The sequence below is a fragment of the Hyla sarda genome, chromosome 3 (genome assembly GCF_029499605.1).
Source record: "Hyla sarda isolate aHylSar1 chromosome 3, aHylSar1.hap1, whole genome shotgun sequence".
Taxonomy (NCBI): domain Eukaryota; kingdom Metazoa; phylum Chordata; class Amphibia; order Anura; family Hylidae; genus Hyla; species Hyla sarda.
The window spans coordinates 367,366,962-367,388,258 of NC_079191.1; the positions used below are offsets into that span (position 1 = coordinate 367,366,962).

Here is a 21,297-nt window from a genome sequence, read left to right on the forward strand (position 1 = left end):
GAGGGAAGAAGCTGGATTGTCAAATTTAAGCGTGAAGAGGAGGAATTCACACCTAGGGAGGCCTCTCCTACAAACCTTAGGTGCAAGCGTTTCCCTGTGGCTGAGGGCGCAGAGGACAATCCTTAAGGAAGTGGTCTGCACTGGTGCAGTAAAGAAAGATTTTTGGTTCGTCGGCGAGTCCTTTCCTGCAAGGTCAAGCGAGACCAATCCACTTGCATAGCCTCCACTGCAGGAGGCATCGAAGAAGATTGTGGTGGTTGCTGGAAGACTGGCACCATACGAGTAAAGCGCCAGGGTCGTGCAGATTCCCTTTGTTGTCATAATTCTTCTCGTCGCTCGGAGAAACGGATATCTATCCAGGATGCCAATTGTATAAGTTCGTTAAAGGTAGATGGCAATTCCTGTGCTGTGAGGACATCCTTAATTTGGCTTCATAATCTTCTCTTGACGGTAGCGCAGAGAGCTTCATTATTCCAGGACAACTCCAACGCCAGGGTTTGGAACCGGATGGCATACTCGCCAACAGTGGAGTTGCCCTGAGAAAGATTCAGCAGAGGCGTCTCTGCAGAGGAGGCTCGAGCAGGTTCCTCAAAGACAGTACGAAATTCCGTCAGGAATGCCTGGAGATTAGCAGTGACGACATCACTGCGATCCCACAGCGGGGTTGCCCAGGCTAAAGCCCTTCCAGACAAGAGACTAATGACGAAAGCTACCTATGCACGTTCCGTCAAGAAGTGGTCCGCCACGAGTTCTATGTGCATGGAGCACTGCGTCACAAAACCACGACAAGACTTGGGATCCCCCTCATATTTTTCTAGAAGCGACAAACGGAGTTTGGTTCTGGAGGAGACTGCAGCAGCGGGAGGCTGTACTGGAGCTGGAGGAGGAGGCTAAGGAAGTTGCTGCTGAGCAGAAAGCAACTGCTGCATCATGACGGTTAGCTGGTTAAGCTGCTGTGCCAACTGCTGGGACTGGAGCGCCACGATAGGTGCAAGATCCAAGTTATGAGGCAGAGGAACCCCAGTTGGATCTTGCTGTCACGCACCTGGATGGATGCTGTCACGGAGCTGGAAGTGGATCCTGTGTGGCTGATGACTTGGACCGTATCGGGTAGTGGAGTCTAAGGTGCCGCTGGTTTTCACCAGAGCCTGCCGCAAGGCAGGATAGGCTTGCTGCAGCAGGCGACACCCAGGTTGCTACCCCCTGACACGGTTCGACCACACAGGTAACTGGGCAAGACTAGGTACTGAAGGATGAGGCTGTAGCGTAGTCAAACGTAGCAGAAGGTCAAGGCAGGCAGCAAAGGTTCATAGTCAAAAAATGTAGCGGTAAGGTCTGAATACACGGGAATGGCAAAACAGGCAATGGGAACGCTTTCTCTCAGGCAAACCCAAAACATCTTTTTTCACTAAAATGCTGGTATTACCCTCATTTTTTTATTTTCACAAGGGGCAATAGGAAAAAAGCCCTCAATTTGTAACCCCATTTCTTCTGAGTAAAAACATACCCCATATGTGGATGTAAAGTGCTCTGCGGGCAAACTACAATGCTCAGAAGAGAAGGAGCGCCATTGAGCTTTTGGGGAGAAAATCTGTCCGGAATTGAAGGCCACTTGTGTTTACAAAGCCCCCATGGTGCCAGAACAGTGCCCCCCCCACATGTGAACCCCATTTTGTAAACTACAACCCTCACGTAATGTAATAAGGGGTGCAGTGAGCATTTACACCCCACAGGTGTCTGACAGATTTTTGGAACAGTGGTCCATGGAAATAAAAAATTTTATTTTTCATTTGCACAGCCCAGTGTTCCAAAGATCTGTCAAATGCCAGTGGGGTGTAAATGTTCACTGCACCCCTTATTAAGTTCTGTAAGGGGTGTTGTTTCCAAAATGGGGTCACATGTGGGGGGGGCACTGTTCTGGCACCAGTGGGGCTTTGTAAACGCACATGGCCCCCAACTTCCAATTCTCTCTCCAAAAGCTCAATGGCGATCCTTCTCTTCTGAGCATTGTAGCTCGCCTGCAGAGCACTTTACATCCACATATGGGGTATTTCCATACTTCTGTGGGTGTAAGGCTCACTGTACCCCTTGTTATTTTCCTTGAGGGATATTGTTTCCAAATAAGTATGCCCTGTGTTTTTTTTTTTCTTTTTGCTGTTCTGGCACCATAGTGGCTTCCTAAATGCAACATGCCCCCCATAAACCATTTCAGCAAAATTTGCTTTCCAAAAGCCAAATGTGACTCCTTCACTTCTGAGCATTGTAGTGCACAAGCAGAGCACTTGATGTCCACACTTGGAGTATTTCCATACTCAGAAGAAATGGGGTTACAAATTTTGGGGGGCGTTTTCTCCTATTACCCCTTGTAAAAATGTAAAATTTGGGGAAAACCCAGCATTTTATTGAAAAAAATTATTTTATTTACACATCTGACTTTAAAGGGGAAGTCCAGTGGTGAAAAACTTATCCCCTACGGGGCCCCCTGCGATCTCTCTGTACGGGGGACAGGCTCTCCGGCCAGATAGCGGGGGCCGACACGCCCCCTCAATACAACTCTATGGCAGAGCTGGAGATTGCCGAAGGCAGCGCTTCGGCTCTGCCATAGAGTTATATTGAGGGGGCGTGTCGGCCACCGCTTCGTGCGGAGGTCGACACGCCCCCTTCCCATGGGCTGTCGGGGCTCCATACAGGAGATCGCAGGGGGCCCCAGCGGTCGGACCCTCCGCGATCTCAAACTTATCCCCTATCCTTAGGATAGGGGATAAGTTGTTCACCACTGGGCCACCACTGCACTACTCCTTTAATGAAAAAGTCGTCAAACACCTGTGGGGTTTTAAGGCTTACTGTACCCCTTGTTATGTTCCTTACGGGGTGTAGTTTCCAAAACAGTATGCCATGTGAGGAGTTTTTGTTGCTGTTCAGGCATCATAGTGGCTTCCTAAATGCGACATGCCTCCCAAAAAACATTTCAGCAAAATTCACACTCCAAAATCACATTGTTGCTCCTTCCCTTCTGAGCCCTCTAGTGCTCCCAAAGAGCACTTTACATCCACATATGAGATATTTCCTTACTCGAGAGAAATTGGGTTACAAATTTTGGGTGGATTTCTCGCCTTTTACCTTTTGTAAAAATTCCAAAAATGGCTCTACAAGAACATGCGAGTGTAAAAAAATGAAGATTTTGAATTTTCTCCTTCACTTTCCTGCTATTCCTGTGAAACACAAAGGGTTAAAAACTTTCTGAATGTCATTTTGAATACTTTGAGAGCAGTTTCTATAATGGGGTATTTCTCACAGAAAGGCCCCTCAAATTCACTTCAAAACTTAACTGGTCCCTGAAAAAATTCAGCATTTGAATTTTTTGTGAAAATTTTGAAAATTGCTGCTATACTTTGAAGCCCTCTAATATCTTCAAAAAGTAAAAACATGTCAACTTTATGATGCCAACATAAAGTAGACATATTGTATTTGTGAATAATTATATATATATATATATATATATATATTTTTTTTTTTTTTTTTTTTTTTTTTTTTTATTTGGAATATCCAATTTTCCTTATAAGCAGAGAGCTTCAAAGTTAGAAAAATGCTACATTTTCTAAATTTGAATGAAATTTGGGGAATGAAAGGTAAAAGCATCCCAGAGTTATTAATGCTTAAAGTGACAGACATCAGATGTGCAAAAAAGGCTAAGTCCTTAAAGGAGTAGTCCAGTGGTGAACAACTTATCCCCTATCCTGTACGGAGCCCTGACAGTCCGCGGGAAGGGGGCGTGTCGACCTCCGCACGAAGCGGCGGCCGACACGCCCCCTCAATACAACTCTACGGCAGAGCCGAAGCGCTGCCTTCGGCAATCTCCAGCTCTGCCATAGAGATGTATTGAGGGGGCGTGTCGGCCGGCGCTTCGTGCGGGGGTCGACACCCGCTATCTGGCCGGAGAGCCTGGCCCCCGTACAGAGAGATCGCAGGGGGCCCCAGCGGTCGGACCCCCGCGATCTCAAACTTATCAACTATCCTTAGGATAGGAGATAAGTTTTTCACCACTGGACTACCCCTTTAAGGTGAAAATGAGCTGCGTCCTTAAGGGTTAAAGGGTAAACATACAGACTAAAGAATAACTACTCTGCAAGGTATAGTGCAGTGGTCTTCAGCCTGCGGACCTCCAGATGTTGCAAAACTACAACTCCCAGCATGCCCGGAAAGCCAACGGCTGTCCGGGCATGCTGGGAGTTGTAGTTTTGCAACATCTGGAGGTCCGCAGGCTGAAGACCACAGGTATAGTGTATAACACGTGAAGGTGGGACATGTATTCACATGAGTCTGGGCGCCAAAGCTCCACATTACCTCCTGTATGGCGCATACAGCTGCAAGGAAAGGTACCGTTTCCACGGCAACCAAACCTTGCCCTATGACGACCAAGCCCCATAACCAACCAGCCAGCGCTGGCACAGAGACTAGTTAGAGCTAGTCAGCAACCTCCACAATCAGTAACACAACACTCGCATGTCACAGGGTACTAAACACTCGTACACCACATACAGTGGCGGGTAAAAGGTTCTGTTTCTACGGTAACCAAACCCTACCCCATGACTGGCATCCCAGCGCAGCCAATCAGCGCAAAGATCGAACCCTACGTCATCGCAATCTCGTCCATAGTCGCTTCGCGGCAATGAGCTGAAATAGAAAAAAAATAAAAAAATAAAGAGAAGGGGGCGTGTACCGTGTGTACGTTGACGGATTTGCTTGCTAACCAATAAGCGTCTACCTCATCAGGCTCCCAGCCAATGAGTCGGCGCAGGAGGCGGAGTTACACAGGTTTCCAAACGCTCGGCGGCGCCATGGGCTTGAGAACTAAACGGAGATGGAATGTCCCAGTCTGAACCGGTTTCAGCCGGTTGCGAGTGTGTGGCACTAGAGCAGAAGAAGCGCCTCTTTCAGCCCGCCCGCCCTCTTGCTCGGTTGCAGCGCCTCAGTTACGGCGAGAAACTTGACAAACACATCCCGCCTCGCAGTCATCCGCCCGGGAAGCCTCGGGTACAATGTGTTAGGGCCCCCGGAGAGATCCCATTAGCCATTCATTACACCTCCCTGCTCTGAAGTGACTGTGTGTGTGAGGCCTGGAGCCCCTTATTCTCCTCATTCATTGGAGCCCAAGGGCGGACTGCAGACCCCTACACCCTCCCTCACCACACACCCCACACCGAGGGAGACTGCTCCGTGCCCGTCTATGAGCGCTGGTCGGGGGCTTATTGTGCCAGTTATCGCTGGATTATTTCCCCATCTATTCTCTCTGCGGCTGAGGAAGAGGCAGCTCCCGCTCTCGGTAAGTTGCCCGCTCCGGGTGTTGTGTTTGTACGTGACGGAGAGGCTGAGGGGGTGTGTACCACCCGTACACTAGGCCCCCACGTGTGCTGTTCTGGCGGGTGACGACCACTCTGGACTTGTCATATATTACTTATTATGAGGTGAGATGTTTGGGGGAAGAGAGAATATTCCATGACTGGCCGGCCCACATCGAGGAAAGCTCCCTGCGTAGGCCTCAGGCTTCTAGGGGCCTTTCCTGAGGCTGTAGGCCCGGCCCGGTGAGGGACTGGCGGGTGAGACTGTCTCACTTGTCCTCCCGTGTTTGAACGAGTTGTTGGCGGAGTGGAAATTTCCAGAAATGTTGCTCAGTGTGTGGAGAGCTCCGTGCGCATCACGTGCTGCGGGGAGGGAGGGGCTGGGAGAGGCCGCTGTACAGCGCGGGGAGCAGGAGGAGAGGGCGCGTGGGGAGGCCGCACTGCATCTCCTGCTGCCCCCCATACAACCATCAACTGCCCCTACATGCTGCATATCCTGCTGCCCCCATATAATCAACTGCCCCTACATGCTGCATCTCCTGCTGCCCCCATATAACCATCAACTGCCCCTACATGCTGCATCTCCTGCTGCCCCCCATACAACCATCAACTGCCCCTACATGCAGCATATCCTGCTGCCCCCATATAACCATCAACTGCCCCCTACATGCTGCATATCCTTCTGCCCCCATACAAACATCAACTGCCCCTACATGCTGTATCTACTGCTGCCCCCATATAACCATCAACTGCCCCTACATGCTGTATCTACTGCTGCCCCCATATAACCATCAACTGCCCCCATATAACCATCAACTGCCCCTACATGCTGCATCTCCTGCTGCCCCCCATATAACCATCAACTGCCCCTACATGCTGCATCTCCTGCTGCCCCCCATACAACCATCAACTGCCCCTACATGCAGCATATCCTGCTGCCCCCATATAACCATCAACTGCCCCTACATGCTGCATATCCTGCTGCCCCATACAAACATCAACTGCCCCTACATGCTGTATCTACTGCTTTCCCATATAACTATCTACTGCTGCCCCCATATAACCATCAACTGCCCCTACATGCTGCATCTCCTGCTGCCCCCATACAACCATCAACTGCCCCTACATGCTGTATCTACTGCTGCCCCCCCATACAACCATCAACTGCCCCTACATGCTGCATCTACTGCTGCCCCCCATACAAACATCTGCCCCTACATGCTGCATCTACTGCTGCCCCCCCATACAAACATCTACTGCTGCCCCCCATATAACCATCAACTGCCCCTACATGCTGTATCTACTGCTGCCCCCATATAACCATCAACTGCCCCTACATGCTGTATCTACTGCTGCCCCCATATAACCATCAACTGCCCCCATATAACCATCAACTGCCCCTACATGCTGCATCTCCTGCTGCCCCCCATATAACCATCAACTGCCCCTACATGCTGCATCTCCTGCTGCCCCCCATACAACCATCAACTGCCCCTACATGCAGCATATCCTGCTGCCCCCATATAACCATCAACTGCCCCTACATGCTGCATATCCTGCTGCCCCATACAAACATCAACTGCCCCTACATGCTGTATCTACTGCTTTCCCATATAACTATCTACTGCTGCCCCCATATAACCATCAACTGCCCCTACATGCTGCATCTCCTGCTGCCCCCCATATAACCATCAACTGCCCCTACATGCTGCATCTCCTGCTGCCCCCATACAACCATCAACTGCCCCTACATGCTGTATCTACTGCTGCCCCCCCATACAACCATCAACTGCCCCTACATGCTGCATCTACTGCTGCCCCCCATACAAACATCTGCCCCTACATGCTGCATCTACTGCTGCCCCCCCATACAAACATCTACTGCTGCCCCCCATATAACCATCAACTGCCCCTACATGCTGTATCTACTGCTGCCCCCATATAACCATCAACTGATCTACTGCTGCCCACCATATAACCATCAACTGCCCCTACATGCTGTATCTACTGCTGCCCCCCATACAACTATCAACTGCCCCTACATGCTGTATCTACTGCTGCCCCCCATACAACCATCAACTGCCCCTACATGCTGTATCTACTGCTGCCCCCCATACAACCATCAACTGCCCCTACATGCTGTATCTACTGCTGCCCCCCCATACAACCATCAACTGCCCCTACATGCTGTATCTACTGCTGCCCCCATACAACCATCAACTGCCCCTACATGCTGTATCTACTGCTGCCCCCCATACAACCATCAACTGCCCCTACATGCTGCATCTACTGCTGCCCCACCATACAACCATCAACTGCCCCTACATGCTGTATCTACTGCTGCCCCCATACAACCATCAACTGCCCCTACATGCTGTATCTACTGCTGCCCCCATACAATCATCAACTGCCCCTACATGCTGTATCTACTGCTGCCCCCCATATAAACATCTGCCCCTACATGCTGCATCTCCTGCTGCCCCCCATACAACCATCAACTGCCCCTACATGCTGTATCTACTGCTGCCCCCCATACAATCATCAACTGCCCCTACATGCTGTATCTACTGCTGCCCCCCATACAAACATCTGCCCCTACATGCTGCATCTACTGCTGCCCCCCCATACAAACATCTACTGCTGCCCCCATACAAACATCAACTGCCCCTACATGCTGTATCTACTGCTGCCCCCCATACAAACATCTGCCCCTACATGCTGCATCTACTGCTGCCCCCCCATACAAACATCTACTGCTGCCCCCATACAAACATCAACTGCCCCTACATGCTGTATCTACTGCTGCCCCCATACAAACATCAACTGCCCCTACATGCTGTATCTACTGCTGCCCCCCATACAATCGACTGCCCCTACATGCTGCATCTACTGCTGCCCCCCCCATACAAACATCTACTGCTGCCCCCATACAAACATCAACTGCCCCTACATGCTGTATCTACTGCTGCTCCCCCCATACAAAGCAAACAGGAGAAAAAAATAACTGGCACTACTGTGTGTCCAAGGGGACGCGGCAATCCCTCACTCCTTCGGGTAGCACAGTCACCAATATAAGCCTGAGATGGTGCTCAGCAGTATAGGCATACACAACAAATCCCAGCAAGCGAAGAAAGGAAAAACTGCGGCAGCACACCCCCATACAAACATCAACTGCCCCTACATGCTGCATCTACTTCTGCCCTCTGGGAACTAAACGTATCAGACACTTATCCCCTATCCACAGCAGTCGGGCCCCAGCTATTTACCTGTCCGAAGTGTGCTTGGACGCCACCTTCCTGGATAACCTAAGTAATGGATCGCTCAGCCATTCACCTGCTGCACTGATGTCTCTCCTCAGCCAATCACTGAGCAGACCATCACTTATGCTTGTCCAGAAAGGGATCCAGAGTGCACAAACGATGGGTAGGTAGCTGGGGTTCCTGTAAAAGATGATCGGGGTGGGGGGCCCCAGTGGTCGGACCCTTCATGATCAGATGCTTATCCACTTTCATCAGGTAAGGGATAGGTGTCCGATAAGATCAGTTTTCGGGAAGTACCCCTTTAATCCTTTAATGGCCCAGTTGTGGTCATCTCTTGATTATTCTGGTCATTTTCTTCTCATTACCTGCCATCAACTAAACTGTCCCCAATCTGTCCCTTACCAATCTCTGATTCCTTCCGTGTATTTTTTCTTTCTAAAACCCAGTATAAATCCTTTTTTTTTTTTTTCTTCTATTTTTTATTAACTATTCACATTCTGCTCAGGCTCCTGCTGTGAGGAAGGGGCAGGCGTGACGTCATCTGAGGCCTGCCAGGGCTTTCTTCCACCCTTTTTCCTGTATACACTAAGCTGCTGTCAAGGCTGATGGGGGTCTCTGTATTCGTATTCCTTAATGCAGATCTCTAGAGTAGTGATGTTTTGAGGCTGTTGCTGGGCAGCATGGACCATCAACTTCCTCCAAAGGTTTTCTATGGGGTTGAGATCTGGACACTGGCTAGGCTTCTCCAGGACCTTGAAATGCTTCATACGAAGCCACTCCTTCGATGCCCAGTTAGTGTGTTTGGGATCATTATCATGCTTAAAGTCCCAGCCACGTTTCATCTTCAATGCCCTTGGTGATGGAAGGAGGTTTTCACTCAAAATCTCATGATACATGGCCCATTCATTCTTTCCTTTACATGGATCAGTCGTCGTGGTCCTTTAGAAGAAAAACAGCCCCAAAGCATGATGTTTCCACCCCCATGCTTTACAGTAGGTATGGTGTTCTTTGGATGCAACCCGGCATTCTTTCTTCTCCAAACATGACAAGTTGAGTTTTTACCAAAAAGTTCTACTTTAGTTTCATCTGACCATATGAAATTCTCCCAATACTCTTCTGGATCATCCGAATGCTCTCTAGCAAACTTCAGATGGGCCCGGACGTGTACTGGCTTAGGCAGGGGGACACGTCTGGCACTACATGATTTGAGTCCCTGGCGGTGTAGTGTGTTACTGATGGTAGCCTTTGTTACTTTGGTCCTAGCTCTCTGCAGGTCATTCACTAGGTCCCTCCCGCGTGGTTCCGGGATTTTAGCTCACCGTTCTTGTGATCATTTTGACACCACGGGGTGAGATCTTGCCTTGAGCCCCAGATCGAGGGAGATTATCAGTGGTCTTGTATTTCTTCCATTTTCTAATAATTGCTTCCACGGTTGACTTCTTCTCACCAAGCTGCTTGCCTATTGCAGATTGTCTTCCCAACCTGGTGCAGGTCTACAATTTTATTTCTGGTGTCCTTCTGGTGTCCTTGGCGATAGTGGAGTTTGGAGTGTGACTGTTTGAGGTTGCGGACAGGCGTTTTTGTTTTTTTTATACGGATAACAAGTTCAAACAGGCCATACCTTCCTTTGTTCCTCCGGTAACCTGCTCCGGCCTCCGCCGCAATACTCTTCCTGGTTGTCGGCGAGTCATACCACACTCAGCCAATCACCGGCCGCAGCAAAGTCCTGCCTCGGCCGGAGAGAGGCTGAGCGGCAGTACTACTTTAATACAGGTAACGAGTGGAGGACAGAGGACACGTAAAGAAGTAGTTACAGGTCTGAGAGCCAGAAATCTATCTTGTTTGTAGTTGAAGAAATACTTATTTTCCACCATAATTTGCAAATAAATTCCTTAAATCAGACAATGTGATTTTATGGATTTTTTTTTTCTCGTGTGTCTCATAGTTGAGGTATACCTATGATGAAAATTACAGGCCTCATCTTAAGTGGGAGAACTTGCACAATTGGTGGCTGACTAAATACTTTTTTGCACCACTGTATATGTCCCTTTGATGGAACAAACCTAATGCAAACAAGCCCTAAAAAAGATAACTATGCCACGCAAGTCTAAACCAGTTGCAAAAATTTTTTCAACAATTAACTACAATGTTTTAAACTTCTTTTGTGGTCATCAGTATCCTTTTTGTTATGATGGACCTTTTTTTGGTTTCTTCTCCCCCCCCCCCCCCCCATGTGATTTGACCAAAAATCAACATTTTTGGCCACTGTTATGTTTTTTTCTTCTTAGTTTTCACTAAGATCATAAACATAACATTTTTATAGTTTTTTTTTGTTTAAAAAAAAAAAAATTATAAAATTTTAAAATATATACACATGCCGTATTTATCGGGGTATACCACGCACCGGCCTATAACACGCACCCTCATTTTACCAAGGATATTTGGGTAAAAAAATGTTTTTACACAAATATCCTTGGTAAAATGAGGGTGCATGTGTATACCCAGATACACTGTTTCTGACCCCGCCAGGAAAGGCAGGGGGAGAGAAGCCGTCGCTGCCCGCTTCTCTCCCCCTGCCTTTCCTGGGGTCTAGAGCCCTGCTACCGCCGCTTCTCTCCCCTTGGCTATCGGTGCCGCTGCCCCTTCTCTCCCCCTGGCTATCGGTGCCGCTGCCCCATTGCCAGCGACGATAGGCAGAGGGATAGAAGGGGTGTCGGCAATGGGGGAGAGAAGGGGCAGCAGCACCCATTGCCGGCGCCGTTGCCTCCCCCATCCCCGGTTGTATAATTACCTGTTGCTGAGGTCTGGTCTGCGCTGCTTCTGGCCTCCAGTGTGGCGTCCCCTGCGTCGTTGCTATGCCCGGTGCGTCGCAATGAGTGACGTCACTCGTCATTGCGTCTCGCAGCGCATAGCAACGACGCAGGGGACGCCACACTGGAGGCCAGAAGCAGCGCAGACCCGACCCCGTCAACAGGTAATTATACAACCGGGGATGGGGGGGGGGGCAGCGGCGCCGGCAATGGGTGCTGCTGCCCCTTCTCTCCCTTTGGCTATCGGCACCGCTGCCCCATTGCCGGTGCCGCTTCTCTCCCCCATGGCGATTAGCGCCGGCAATTGGGCAGCAGTGCCGATAGCCAGGGGGAGAGATGCGGCGGCAGCAGGGCTCTAAGACCCCAGGACAGGCAGGGGCAGAGAAGCCGGCAGAGACGCCAGGTCTCTGCACCTGCAAAAGCCGCTGCTTTTCATTGATTCAAAGCACCCTGCTTTCAATCATTGAACTGCAGCTGCTTATCGGCGTATAACACGCAGATAGACTTTAGGCTAAAAATGTTAGCCTAAAAAAATGCGTGGTATACACCGATAAATACTGTGTGTGTGTGTGTGTGTGTATATATATATATATATATATATATATATTATATAATATGTATATTTCTAAGACTGCAATATCATGAATCAGTACTATTGGTGATCTCCTTGTACAGCCTGGTGCTGCAGAACTACTGCCATCCTGCATGCTAAGAGACCTCTGGAGGCCATTTGGCTCATTGGACCCTTGCAATCGCATTGCCCTGTCCTATGATTGTGGACAATGCGCTGATGTCTGTGAACATCGGCAAGGTCCCAGCTGCTGATAGAACTACACTTGCTTCATGTTCATGAGTTGGCGCACCATGAGGTACATTTGAGTCATGAAATGAGCGCAGTACTTTCAGTAGCTGCGTCCTCTAGCAGTTTAAAAAAGTGAATGGAGCAGATTTCTAATACACCCAAACTGAGGAACAGGTTTAATGCTGTTTCTGTAAGAAAGCTGCTGTTTAATAATCTTGGATAAGCTTTTTAAGAAGTCACATTGGGAAAGATTTATTGCGCTGTCTTAAAGTAAAATTTTCTTTTGTTGCACATAGTCACCAATCACAGCTCATCTTTCATTTACAATTGACAGCAGTTCTATTCCTGTGGATGGATCTTCTGTTGACTGTAAAGCGGAATCCTATACTGTGATTCCGTAGTGTGAACATGCCCTTATACAGCTTTATAAAGTTTTCTATTCATAGGCAGTAACTTGTAACTTCAACTTGTGCATCTACATATGATACATAAAGTATTCACATAAAGAAGGCTTGGGTGTATGCAGCAGTATAGCAATGTTGTGGGTTATATCACTTACAGCCTCCAATTGACATAAAAAATGCTTTGTGTAAAAATGTCAGTTGCATTCCCTGTTCCCTTTTCTAGTTGTTTTTATTAAGAGTCCCGTAAAAAGCCCATGGAGATTAATCTAGCTGTCTTCATAGTAAGTCTTTGTTGCCCATAGCAACCTATCAGCCCTCGGCTTTCTTTTTACCTGAGTTCTAGACAAGTCTTGCTATTAGCTTGATACATCTCCCCTATGTTACATCTAGTGAAACTATAAAGAAATACCCAAGATGGGTTAGGGTCAATAAATTTGGAAACCTATTGACCAAGGGTCAGACTATACTGTAATATATATTTATAAATATATATAGATATATAGACACACTCTCACAATCACGGCATCCCGAACAGCTTACACGACAGCTGGAGGGTCCCTACCTGCCTCCTCGCTGTCCGATTGCCGATGACTGCTCAGTGCATGAGATCCAGGCATGAGCAGTCAAGTGGCAGAATCATTGATCAATGGTTTCCTATGAGAAACCATTGAACGATGTAAAAGATCAGTGTGCAGTGTTATAGCCCCCTATGGGAGCTAGAAGGGTACGTTCACACGAGCGGATTTTCGCAGTGGATTTCGCTGCGGGTCCGATGGTAATGGCCCGCTCTATGTTGTCTTTGCATGTGCCTGCTCGTAGCTGAGCAAACACACTACGATGTGCGAGTCGCTGTATACTCGCACATCGCGGGAGCTCTCTGCCTAGCTCAGAGCAGGGAGAGTGGCCACGATGTGCAAGTACGCCGCGCACATCACTGCAGTGTGTCTGCTCAGCGCAACGTATTGCCGCTACGAGCAGGCACATGTAAAGACAGCATAGAGCGGGCCTTCACCAGCGGATCCACAGCGTAAAATCCGCTGCAAATCCGCTCGTGTGAAAGTACCCATACACTGCAAAAAAGTGAATAAAGATCATTTAACCCCTTCCCCTAATTAAAATTTGAATCCCCCCCCCCCCTTTTCCCATTTAAAAAAAAACCAAAACTGTGTAAATAAAAATAAACATACGTAGTATCGCCGCGTGCGGAAATGTCCGAATTATAAAAATTAAACCGCACGCTCAATGGTGTACGCGCAAACAAATTCCAAAATAGTGTATTTTTGGTCACTTTTTATATCATGAAAAAAATTAATAAAAAGTGATCAATTAGTCCGATCAATTAAAAAATGGTGCCGCTAAAAACTTCAGATGACGGCGCAGAAAATGAGCCCTCATACTGCCCCATACGCGGAAAATAAAGTTATAGGGGTCAGAAGATGACAATTTTAAGGGTGTGTTCCCACATGGCGTATACGCAGCGTATTTCACGGAAGCAGCGGGAAATACGCTGCGTATTCCTTGCTCATTATACACACAGGGCTTTCTGGTGGCAGCCCTATGCGTGTAGTGAGTTTTGGAGGCGGAGCCGCACGTCAGTCGCAGCGGCACGCGGCCCCGCCTCCAAAACTCACTACACGCATAGGGCTGCCGCCGGAAAGCCCTGTGTGTGTATAGTGAGCAAGGAATACACAGCGTATTTCCCGCTGCTGCTGTAAATTTTGCGCAGCGTGAAATGCGCTGCGTATACGCCAGGTGGGAACGCACCCTTAACGTATAAATTTTTCTGCATGTAGTTATGATTTTTTCCAGAAGTACAACAAAATAAAACATATATATAAGTAGGGTATCATTTTAATTGTAGATAAATTATATGTGGATGTACTCAATCTGTGTGGAGGTCTGAGAACTTTCACCTGGTGGTATCCTCAACCCACCTTAAATATTTAGAAAAATAAAAAGTAGAGAAATGGCGAGGTTCTCAAGGACTGTGGGTTGGTTTATGTAGGTGAAATTAATCTATGTATAGTGTGAGAATTAGTACATAGTATTAAGACCTGAGAAGTGGTATAGATTTATATAGGAAAATAGTATTGGTGGAATAGAATGTTATACAGTATATACCAAACATTCTATTCCACCAATACTATTTTCCTATATAAATCTATACCACTTCTCAGGTCTTAATACTATGTACAAATTCTCGCACACTATACATAGATTAATTTCACCAACATAAACCAACCCACAGTCCTTGAGAACCTCGCCATTTCTCTACTTATCATTTTAATTGTGTGGACCTACAGAATAAAGGTGTAATTTTTACCGAAAAAATGTTCTGTATAGAAAAGGAAGCCCCCAAAAGTTACAAAATAGGATTTTTTTTCTTTTCAATTTTGCCTCACAACGATTTTTTTTTTTTCCGTTTTGCCGTAAATTTTTGGGTAAAATGACTGACCTCATTACAAAGTAGAATTGGTGGCGCAAAAAATAAGCAATCCTATGGATTTTTAGGTGCAAAATTGAGTTATGATTTTTTAAAAGTTAAGGAGCAAAAAAGGAAAATGCAAAAGACGGAAAACCCCCGGGTCCTTAAGGGGTTAAGGACGCAGGGCATACCTGTGCGCCCGGTCCTGGTATATAACGTGGGGTCATACCGGGTCGGTCCTGGTGGCTAATGAAAGCCGGGACCCTGGGCTAATAGCGTGCGGCACCGATAGTTGTGCTGCGTGCTATTAACCCTTTTGAGGCTGGGCTCATAGTTGATCGCCGCATCTAAAATGAAAGTAAAAGCTTCCAGACAGCTCAGTCGGGCTGATCGGGACCATTGCGGTGAAATCGCGATGTCTCGATCAGCTAGAACGCGAGTGGTGGTCCCCTTACCTGCCTCCATCGCGTTCGTTCGGCGATTGATTGCTCCAAGCCTAAAATGCAGGCTTGAGCAATCAACCGCCGATTACACTGATCTTTGCCGTGTCAATGCACGGCAATGATCTGTGTATGAGATTGGTATGTGCAGTGCAATAGCCACTAGGGGGCTATAACACTGGAAAAAAAAGTTATTAAAGATCATTTAACACCTTCCCTAAAAGTTTGAATCACCCCCCTTTTCCCATAAAAAAAAACTGTAAATAAAAATAAACATGTGGTATATAATATACCTAAATATATATAATTAAACCGCACAGTCAATGGCGTACGCGCAAAAAAAATTCCAAAGTCCACTTATTATATAACGAAAAAATGAATAAAAAGCTATCAAAGTTCGATCATTATAAAAATGGTACCGATAAACTTCAGATCACGGCGCAAAACATTAGCCCTCATACTGGCTCGTATGCGGAAAAATAGTTATAGGGGTCAGAAGATGACAATTTTAAACTTATACATTTTCCTGCATGTAGCTATGATTTTTTTTTTTTTTTTTTTGAAGTAATACAAAATCAAACCTATATAAGTAGGGTATCCTTTTAACCGAATGGACCTACAGAATAAAGATAAGATGTCATTTTTACAGAAAAATGTACTACGTAGAAACAGAAGCCCCCAAAAGTTACAAAATGGCGTTTTTATTCAATTTTGTTGCAAAATGAGAAAAATTTTTTGTTTCCCCGTGGCTATTTTGGTAAAATGACTGTCACTGCAACGTAGAATTGGTGGCGCAAAAAATAAGCCATAATATGGAATTTTAGGTGCAAAATTGAAAGCTTTATGATTTTTAGAAGATGAGGAAAAAATTAATATGCAGAAACTGAAAAACCCTGTTACCTTAAGGGGTTAAGAGACTCACCATTATTTCTATATAACTAGTAGGGATCAACCGATATCGGGTTTTTTAGGGCCGATAGCCGATAACTTATACCGATATTCCGGTATAAGTTATCGGCTATTTATCCCCCCGCGACACCAATGCAGATAATTGATTTAAAGAGGGCGCTTTAAATCAATGAACTGCAGTGGCTTTTGCGGTGCCATAGTCCGCCGCCACCCGCTACTCTCCCCCTGCCTGTCCAGGGGTCCTGAGTCCTATCACTGCCGCACCGCTCCGCATCGCACCCCCACCACACCGCCCCGGCCCCATTGCCTCCCCCATCCCTGGTTTTATAATTACCTGTTCCCGGGGTCCACTCTACATCTGGCTCCGGTGGCGTCCTCCTGAGCTGTCACTCTGCGCACTGACGGTGACGGCCAGAAGTAGCGTGGACCTCGGGCCCCAGGAACGGGTAATTTTAAAACCGGGGATGGGGGGAGACAATGGGGGCGGTGGGTTGGGGAGGGGGCATTACCAATAATGCCCAAAATCGTGATTATCGGCCGATAATATCGACCAAACCGATAATCTGTCGATCCCTAATAACTAGGCTAAATAAAAGCTAAGTTTTAGGGGTAGGAGAAAAAAATAAGGGTATTAGTGACGTGGGGGTTTACCCTTGGTCAATAGGTTTCCATCTAGTGAAACTAGGAATGAGATTGGACACATGCTACAGTGTTCACTTAGTTTCCATTATTTCTATGGATCAATGGAGCATTTTTGGGAAACTGTGCTGTTAAAGGAGAACTCCTGCTGTCGGAGCCGAAAACGTCACACTGCCGCTCAGCCTATCGCCGGCCGAGTCGGGACTTTGCTGCTGCCGGTGATTGGCTGAGTGCAGTATGACTCGCCGAGCACTGGAAACCAGGAATAGGATCGCGGCGGAGACTGCAGTGGGTTACCAGAGGTACCAGGGGAGCGAAGGAAGGTATGTATCTATTTTAATTTACATTTTATTTTTATATTTTTATTTTTTTACTGCCGGCAGTATGGAGGACGATTTTTCTATTCTGGAGTTCTCCTTTAACTTTATAATGCAGAAGTCCTCTGGACACAGGTTTTCATGAATCATCCCAATGCCAGCTTTGTATGTGTTTTTTTTTTTTTTTTTTTTTTCCTCCCTGGTATTACCCACTGCATTTTTGTGTGGCGCTCCACAAGCGAAGTCCTGGCTCTCTGCATTGTGTAACCACGTGTTAATGATTTGTACTTGCTGACGAGCTGTCACATGCTGCTGGTAACGTAACACCAACCCTTATGAGAGATGTGTAGAAACCATTGGCTTGTGAATTGTCAGTGTAGTAGTGACCTCTACTGAGTGCAGTTGGACAAGAAACAAACCTTTAACCATGGGAACAGTTTTGTGGGGTTTTTTGTATATTTTTTATTTTTTAAATTATCCTTGAAAATGTATCCCTGTGATCATAAAGTACATCCTGAACAAACAGACTAGCTCACTTCAGAGATGGACATACATAGTAGTCACTAAAGCTGGCTATAGATTAATCTCATTTGGCTCATTGATAATATATAATCTGTGTATACTGTGTTAGTATGTTGGGATTTTAAGTGTTATCGGTCTGGAGGTAATATCACAAAACTATGAAGTATACCATTAGTCACATGTGCCGTATTCTGGTAATTATTTGCTGCGTGTTTTTTCTACCCATTAAAGTCAAGGTTGTGAGTAATATTTCAACTTGACTCAATTCACTTCAATGAAAGTAAACAAATACGACACAGGACTTGAGGACAGGTGTGGTGATGCATTTTTAACCCTTAAGGGCTCAGGGTGTACCTGTACGCCCTGCTATGACACGGGGTCACAAGCCGAACCCATGTCATAGCGAGTGGTCCCGACGGCTATCAATCGACGGCTGGGACCCTTGGCTAATACCGGACAAAATCGCAATCAGTGATGTCTGGTATTAGCCAAGGGTCCCAGTCCCAGTTTATCACTTCATCTAAAACGAAGAAAAAATTGCTTCCCGGCAGCTCAGTCTGGCTGATCAGTATCACTGCTGTAAAACAGCAGTGTCCCGATCAGCTGAGAGGATGCGAGGAGGCTCCCTACCTTCCTCCTCTGCATCCGATTGGCTATCTATTGCTCCATGCCTGAGATCCAGGCTGGAGCAGCAGAGCGCCGATAACTCTGATCAATGCTATGGCATAGCATTGATCAGTGTCGGCAATCAGAAGATTGCATGTTATAGTTCCCTATGGGGACTATAAATGTGTTTAAAAAAGAAAAAGGTAATAAATGTGATTTAAAAGTTTTGAATTAGATGTGGGCGGTATGACCAAAAATGTGTATCACTGTAGTTTTGTAAATTATGCCAGTTCCACGGTATTTAATGGTATTTAACCCCCCCCCCCCCCCCCCCCCCAATCACCATGTGACTCGTTGGTGCTGCTTTTCACCCTAACCCCCGGTTTAACAGCCCAGCGCTGTCCCCCACATCGGGCGACTAATCATATGTGACCCGTGAACGCTTCTCCCCTCCAAAATAATTATCTGCCGCTGCGCTGTACTATAATGCACTATCCTGAAAAACTGAAAACTTTATGGTGTTTTAAAAGGTTAGGAGGAAAAACGAAAGTACAAAAACGGATACAATTTATTGGGGGGGCGTTTCTGCCGCCGCTTCATGCGGTGGTCGACACCCGCTCTCTGGCCAGCGAGCCGGGGCCCTGTAACAGGAGATTGCGGGGTGCCCCAGCGCCCGGACCCACCGCGATCTGAAACTCATCCCCTATCTTTAGGGTAGGGGATACGTTTTTCAGCACTGGACTACCCCTTTTAAGCAGTTCTGTACCTGAAGATACAGGGGTTCTGTACCTGAAGATACATTTTTTTATTTTTTTTTAGTCAGGAATACAGTGCCTTACTGACTTGCTGTACCGACTGTTTGGTGTTTATAAAAGGCAAACTGAAGGTAAAAAGCACTTTTGCGTATTCTTTAACCACTTTACACAAAATCAGGTACATGTACGTACGTGGTGATAAGGGATGACTTCCCGCATCACCATGTACATGTACCTTATGGAAATAAACTGTTATTGAGCTCAGCTGCGCTGCACACCCGAGCCTCCCCTGAAGCCAGCCAGGGACCAATCGCAGCGGCTATTGGTCCGTCAGTACAGACGGACCAGGGGTGTGGAAACTTAATAAAAAAAAAAAAAAACTTGTCCACGAGACTAAAACTGAGCAAAATCTACTTGTCCCTCATGACGATCCATTTTCCGGACCAATCTTTGCTTTTACACTTATTTTTTCCTCGTCGCCCTATAATAGCCATAACTAACTACTATTATGAAAACTTGTAATTTTTCAATAACATATTCTCCGAACCACAAAAATTATATATACCGTATTTATCGGTGTATAACACGCACTTTTTAGGCTAACATTTTTAGCCTAAAGTCTATGTGCGTGTTATACGCCGATACACCCCCAGGAAAGGCAGGGGAGAGAGGCCGTCTTTGCCCGCTTCTCTCCCCTTGCCTTTCCTGGGGTCTAGAGCCCTGCTGCCGGCCCTTCTCTTCCCCTGGCTATCGGCGCTGCTGCCCGTTCTGTCCCCCTGACTATCGGTGCCGGCGCCGACAGCCAGGGGGAGAGAAGGGGCAGCGGCACCCATTGCCGGCGCCACTGCCCCGTTGCCTCCCCCCATCCCCGGTGGCATAATTACCTGTTGCTGGGGTCGGGTCCGCGCTGCTGCGTCCCCTGCGTCGTTGCTATGCGATGCGCATGGCGTCACTGCGTCGCGCCGTGCATAGCAACGACGCGGGGGACGCACGCCTGCAGGAGCACGGACCCGACCCCGGCAACAGGTAATTATGCCACCGGCGATGGGGGGAGGCAACGGGGCAGTGGCGCCGGCAATGGGTGCCGCTGCCGCTTCTCTCCCCCTGGCTATCGGCACCGGCAATGGGGTGCCGGCACCGATAGTCAGGGGGACAGAACGGGCAGCGGCGCCGATAGCCAGGGGGAGAGAAGGGCCGGCAGCAGGGCTCTAGACCTCAGGAAAGGCAGGGGGAGAGAAGCGGGCAGCTTGAAACATCTGGAGGTCCGCAGGTTGAAGACCACCGGGCCTTCGTCATCATCCAGACCCCCCCACCCCCTTTAGTTTCGTCCTCACCTCGGCGGGACGTTGGGGTGAGCTGGTCCGGGCCATCTGTGCTGCAGGGACCGTCCGGTGGGGAGGCATAATCGTTTCGTGCTGTCCATCTTCACCGGGGTGGCCTCTTCTCCGCGCTTCGGGCCCAGCCCTGGAATAGTGACGTTGCCTTGACGACGACTCACAGGGACGTTCATGAGCAACGTCCCTGTGTGTCGTCGTCGTCAAGGCATCGTCTCTATTCGGGGCGCGAGGAAGAGGCCCCCCTGGTGAAGATGGTCAGCCCGGAACAACTATCCCTCCCCACCGGACGGTCCCTGCAGCACAGATGGCCCGGACCAGCTCACCCTAACGTCCCGCCAAGCGGAGGGGAGTGCAAAACTAAAGGGGGGGGGGGGGGGGTCCTGGATGATGTCGAAGGCCGCAGTGGTCTTCAGCCGATGGCGGTCCGGGCATGCTGGGAGTTGTACTTTTGGAACATCTGGAGGTCCGCAGGTTGAAGACCACTGTATAAAACCTTGCCAGGTCTGGCCCTGCTTGCCCGAAGCAGGGCTAAGGGCTGGAAAAACTCACCTGCCCGGCACCTGGAACTGTATGTCCTGGGCGTCGGGCAAATTACCCTGTAGACACTGGTCACTGTGACCGCAGCGCCTATTAGTGCAGGGTTGTGGACATCCTACCGACCGAAGCCCGCGACTTGCAGTTCCAGGGGCAGGTGAATTTTTCAGGTCCTTAGTCCTGCTTTGGGCAAGCAGG

General features: G+C 48.0%; 1 protein-coding gene across 1 annotated transcript in view; it reads left to right on the top strand.

Moving 5' to 3' along the window:
• The first annotated feature begins 4,774 nt into the window (after nucleotides 1-4,774).
• Nucleotides 4,775-21,297, top strand: part of XPO1 (exportin 1) — a 93,815-nt gene continuing 77,292 nt past the window's right edge. Inside the window, exon 1 of the mRNA XM_056567744.1 lies at nucleotides 4,775-5,323. The gene's annotated coding sequence lies outside the window, so the exon portion shown is untranslated. The remainder of the gene's footprint in view (nucleotides 5,324-21,297) is intronic.